The sequence below is a fragment of the Chiloscyllium punctatum genome, chromosome 13 (assembly GCF_047496795.1).
Source record: "Chiloscyllium punctatum isolate Juve2018m chromosome 13, sChiPun1.3, whole genome shotgun sequence".
Taxonomy (NCBI): domain Eukaryota; kingdom Metazoa; phylum Chordata; class Chondrichthyes; order Orectolobiformes; family Hemiscylliidae; genus Chiloscyllium; species Chiloscyllium punctatum.
In genome coordinates this window covers 86160752-86167187 of record NC_092751.1, presented here as the reverse complement: position 1 = coordinate 86167187, position 6436 = coordinate 86160752, and positions in this window count along the sequence as shown.

The following is a 6436-nucleotide window of genomic DNA, read 5'->3' as shown; positions in this document are numbered from 1 at the left end:
GTTTCTGGTCAGCCATCTACTCATCACATTCGTTGTTCATTTCTTTTTGATAATCTTCCTGTGAAGCAACTCAGGATGCTTTGGGACAGCACGATGGCTCAGTGGTTAGCACTGCTGCCTCACAGTGCCAGTGACCTGGGTTCGGTTCAGTCTCAGGAGTTTGCACGTTCTCCCCGTGTCTGCAAGGGTTTCCTTTAGGTGCTCCTGTTACCTCCCATATGCAGGTTAGGCAGATTGCACATGCTAAATTGCCTGTAGCAGCTAGGGATGTGCAGGTTGGGTGGATTAGCCACAGAAAATGCAGGATTATGAAGGTAGGGGGTTGTGACTGGGTGGAATGGTCTTAAGAGGTTCAGTGCAAACTCAATGGGCCAAATAGCCTGCTTCTGCACTGACTAGATTCTCCATCAGTATGGAAACAGGCCCTTCGGCCCAACAAGTCCACCCCAACCTTCCAAAGAGTAACCCACCCAGACCCATTCCCCTACCCTATACTTACCCCTGACTAATGCATCTAACAAAATGGGCAACTGAGCATGGCCAATCCACTTAAATTGCACATCTTTGGGCTGTGGGAGGAAACCAGAGCACCTAAACGAAACCCACGCAGACACAAGAAGAATGTGCAAACTCCACACAGGCAGTCACCCAAGGTGGGAATTGAACCCCAATCCCTGGTGCTGTGAGGCAGTAGTGCTAACCATTAAGTCACCATGCCATCACTCTGCACTATAGGGATTTTATGATTCAAGATGTGAAATATTGTGACATCAAACTGTTGCCATCATATCTTATGTCACTCAATGGCTTAATATCAAATAATGTATTTTAGTGGCTTTATTGACATTTTAATTGGATTGTAGTTTTTCACCTTGTGTACTCTTGAGGTGAGGTGAAAGTGACAGCCCTTGACATCAAGGTTGCATACAACTGAGTGTGGCATCAAGGAGCCTGAGCAAAATTGGAATCAATGGGTATCAGGGGGCAAATTCTCTGCTGGTTGGAATCCTACCTGGCACAAAGGAAGATGGTTGAGATTGTTGGAGGTCAGTCATCTCAGCTCCAGGACACCTCTGCAGGAGTTCCTCAGTGTAGTGTCTTCGGCTCATCTTCAGCTGCTTCATCAATGACCTTCCCCTCCATCATAATTTCAGATGTTTGTTAATGATCTCACAGTGTTCAGCACCATTTGCGACTCCTCATATACTGAAGCAGTCCATGTTGGAATACAACAAGATCTGGACAATATGCAGGCTTGGCATTCCTTCACACCAGACAAATGCCAGGCAATGACCAATATGAATAAGAGACAATCTAACCACTACTCCTTGACAACCAGTGGTGTTACCATCACTGAATGCCACACTGAAAACATCCTGCAGGTTACCATTGTACATCTGGACACACCACATAAACACAGGACGACAAGAACAGGTTAGATGCTAACAATACCGCAGCAAATACCTTACCTACTGACTCCCCATAGTCAGTCCCTCACCTACAAGTCAGAAGTGTGATAGAATGCTCCCCACTAGCCTGGGTGAGCACAGCTCCAAAAACTCTCAAGAAGCTTGACACTATCCAGTACAAAGCAGCCCAGTTAATTGGCACCACATCCACAAGTATCCATTCTCTCCACCAACGATAGCAGCAGTGTGTATTATCCACGAGATGCACTGCAGAAATTCACCCAAGATTCTCAGACAGCACCTTGCAAACCCATGACCACTACCATCTAGAAGAAGAGGAGCAGATTCATGGAACATTACCACCGTCAAGTCCACCTCCAAGCCACTTACCATCCTGACTTAAAAATAAATCACCATTCCTTCACTGTCACTGGGTCAAAATCCTGGAATTCTCTCCCTAAGGGCATTGTGGGCCAACCCCACAGCAGGTGGATCACAGTGGGTCAATAAAGCAGCTCAGCACCAACTCCTCAGGGTCAACTAGGGATGGGCAATAAATGCTGGCCCAGTCAAGAACATCCATGTCCCACAAATGAATAAAGTGTTGTTCAATATGAGTTAATGCACCTGCAACAAATACTTCAAACTATCGAGCTTGAGACAGTTTAAATGTAGACAATAAGTATGTATTCTATGTATATACGTAATACATACAGGGAATAAACACATTCCGAATGCATTCCTTGAGAAGTTATATACAGTCAATGTACACATTGAGTATGCAGAGAGTCGAAAACAATCACTGACAACACAACCCCAATGCATTGATAAAGGTCCTCTTCCAACCAACACCTGGCCTCTCACCAGACTCCCCCAGCATCACAGTTGCATCTTGCCCTCATGGAGACAATCGATCACTTCTGCTTTCTCAGTAGTCGCACATACCAGTCAGTGATTATAGACTTGGAGATGCTGCACAGGAACCTGTACACAAGGCCCTCTTTTGGGAATCTGCTCCATTAACCATTGTCTTTGCAGGGATACAGGTTGTAATCGATAGGTTTTCTCTCAACACTCTTCTACAGCTGCAAGCCTTGGGTGATGTATCATCAAAGTCTGAGAAAGCTCGAGGCACACCCACAGCACTGGCTACAGATGATCCCACATGTAACCAGAATGATCCATGTGTGATCACAGGCACCCTCCAGGAAGCAGACATCATGAGCAGAGAGGTGACCATTGTGTCACAACTGCAACAGCCAGGGTACTTCAGGATGCCAAAGAGCCGCCCTACAAAGTGTGCTCTTTACTCCCAGTTTACCACAGGTCTAAGACCACAGGGCAGTCAATAGAAAGGTATTCTGAAAGTCTACTTCAAAATTGGCATTGACCTCAACACCTGGGAAGAGAGTGGACTGGAGCAGCTGTAGTAGTGAGTCCTGATTCACCAACGTGTGATCGATTTGGAAGCAAAATGGTGACAGAAGGAAGGAAGCTAAAGGATGCAAACAACTCCTCTTTGACTATTGGCTGACTAATGACTGACAGCCAATGTATAATGTGGGCCCTGTGGTATTTTTTTAAAATGCTATTTCTCCCTTAGTCTTTAGTTTTCACTGACTGCACCCCATATCTCTTACAGTCTTTCTCTCTTCTGCTTACCCTTTCTCTCTCTCTCTCTCTCTCTCTTCCTCCCTCTCTCTCCCCCTCACCATTTGACTCCATGGTAAGTGGCTCCTCACTCCAAAGGACTGCAAAGAGAAGATGCTGACAGTATTTGCACCTTACACTGCACATACAGTAGATGAACAGCAATAGAACAGTGATTATCAATGTGATTTGTTCTCTTGTCACTTCACCAAAAGTAGCTCCTGCTCCCACAAGAACTGCCTGAAACAGACAAATTTCAAAAAAAGACCAGAACTAATTGTCCTGAAATGTTAACTCTGTTTCTCTCAGCACAGTTACTGTCTGACCTGCTGAGTTTCTCCAGCACTTTCAGTCTTTACTGACCACAGACTGCACATTAGATAGGTCCTCTATTCACAAAGGCACAAATACCCTCACTATTTCTAACTCCTTGCTCACCTCATCCAGAGACAGTCCATCTTTTTTGACCACCTCTCACTTCTTCTAACTTTTAAGATGGTGAAGAGGGTAATTTATTTATTTCAAGATGGTCCTCATTCTGTGGGATTCTCATGCACCAAAGCTCTTCTGACAGCACCTTCCAAACCTGTTCCCTCTGCAAGCCAAAAGGGCGAAGCAGAAGACATACAGGATACCAGCACTTACAGTTCCCATCAAGACGCACATCATCCTGACTTGGAAATATATTGCCATTCGTTCAGTGTTGCTGGGTTAAAATCGGTAACTCGTGTCTTAACTGCACTGTGGGTGCACCTATGCCCCAAGAACTGCAGCAGTTCAAAAAGACAGCTCACCACCCACCTTCTCAAAGGCAACTAGGGATGGACACCAATGAAGGCTGGACCAACCAGCGATACCCATATCCTGCGAAAGAATCAAAGTGAAAAGGCTGAGAAATGCAATCCATTCAAGGCTGAATTAGACTTTTTTTGTTAGACAAAGGGATCAAGAATTACAGAGGAGATGTGACAGGAATGTGCAGTTAAGGCCATAGCCAGATTAAGCATGATCATATTGAATAGCAGTCAAAAGTGTCGTGCTGGAAAAGCACAGCAGGTCAGGCAGCATCTGGGGAACAGGAGAATCGACATTTCAGGCATAAGGCCTTGATCAGGATTCCTATCGATTATCCTGTTCTTCGGATGCTGCCTAACCTGCTGTGGTTTTCCAGCTGTACAGTCTTGTTTCTGAGCTCCAGCAGTCCTCACTTTCTCCATATTGAATAGCAGGCTCAAAGAGCTGATGAAGGGCTTTTGCCCGAAACGTTGATTTCGCTGCTCGTTGGATGCTGCCTGAACTGCTGTGCTCTTCCAGCACCACTAATCCAGTATTTGATTTTCAGCATCTGCAGTCATTGTTTTTACCTCAAAGAGCTGAATTGCCTATTCCTGTTCTGAAATCCTACGTTCCTATGTTCTCCATCCCCCTCTTTCTCACTCTGTGTGTGTCTCTAATGATCAGTTTAAACTACAATAGAGCCATTGAAATGTACAGCACCAGATATCAGAACCTCATCTAGTCCCATTTGCCAGCACTTGGCCCATATCCCTCTAAACCCTTCCTATTCATATACCCATCCAGATACCTTTTAAATGTTGTAATTGTACCAGGCTCCACCACTGCCTCTGGCAGCTCATTCCATACACAGACCATCCTCTGATTGAAAAGGTTGCCCCTTAGGTCCCCTTTCTATCTTTCCCCACTCACCCTAAACCTATACCCTCTAGTTCTGGACTGCCCCACCCCAGGGAAATGACCTTGCCTATTTATCCTAACCATGATTTTATAAACCTCTGTAAGGTCATTCCTCAGCCTCTGATGCTCTAGGGAAAACAGCTCCAGCCTATATGAGCCCTAAGGAGAGACTAGAAAAACTTGGGTTGTTTTCTGTGGAGTAGTGGAAGCTGAGGGGAGACTTGACAGCAATTTATAAAATTATGAGATGCATAGATAGAGGTGATGGTCAGAATCTTTTTCCCAGAGTTGAAATGTCTAATACTAGGGGGCATGCATTTAAAATGAGAGGAAAAGTTCAAAGGAGATGTTAAGGGCAGTTTTTGCACACAGTAGAACCCACTGAGAGGGCTGATGGTGGAGGCAAATACAGTAGGTGCATTTCAGAGATAAGCACATGAATATGCAAGAAATGAAGGGATATAAACCAAGCGCAGGCTTGGTTTGGTGTCATGTTCAGCACAACATCATGGGCAGAAGGGCACATTCTTGTGCTGTACAGTTCTATGTTCTATTCAGCCTCTCCCTACAGCTCAAAACCTCCAACCCTGGCAACATCTTTGTAAAGTTTTTCTGAACCCTTTCAAATCTCGCAACATCCTTCCTATAGAAGGAGACCAGAATTGCATGCAATATTCCAAAAGTGGCCTAACCAACATCCTGTACAACCACAACAAGACCTTCCAATTCCTATACTCAGTGCTCTGAACAATAAAGGAAACCATACCAAACGCCTTCTTCACTACCTTATCTACCTGCGACTCTACTTCCAAGGAACCATGAACCTGCACTCCAAGGTCTCTTTGGTCAGCAACACTGCCCAGGACCTTACCGTTAAGTGTATCAGTCCTGTTCTGATTTGCTTTTCCAAAAGGTTTGTTATAAGGGGACTGACCTTCCACCTGGTGCTCTATTAACTTTAACCTCATGGTTCTCCAGTCCTTCATTTTCAGCTGTGGAGCAGGATGAAGCCACCCAGCACCTGGAACTGGCTGTGCGTTTCAATCAGGTCTGGTTCACAGCTTCCCACTGCCTTACCTGCGCCCTCCATAAAAACACTTGATCATTCTCAGATCAAAAAGCCCCAGCCTTTGGCAGAATAGGGGGTGGGGGGAGCAAGAGAACATCCCTTTTTATAGGAAAGTGCTCACTGCTTTGATTCTCTCATTTGAGGAAACTGTTTCTCCAAATTTCTCCAGGCTAATTATTCTCCCATTTCAAACACTGCTACTGAATCCAAGCAGCAGACACTGAGTGCCTTTGAATCGTAGAACCCTGACAGTGTGGAAGCTGGCCATTGAGTCCACACCAACCTTCTGAAGAGCATCCCACCCAAACCCACCCCATCACCTTGAATGCATATCTTTGGACTGTGGGAGGAAACCAGAGCACCCGGAGGAAACCCACATGGACACAAGGAGAATTTGCAAATTCCACACAGCCAGTTGGCAGAGAGTGGGATCAAACTGAGGTCCCTGGAGCTATGAGGCAACACTGCTAACCACTGAGCCACCATGCCATGGTTAATCTGCTTGTCAGGTAGCAGTATAGCTCCAATCTGAGTACTGTACAATTCAAATTTCACCAATACAAGTCTGAAAAAATACCTATAGAATAATGTTACCTATCTTTTCATCTTTGTC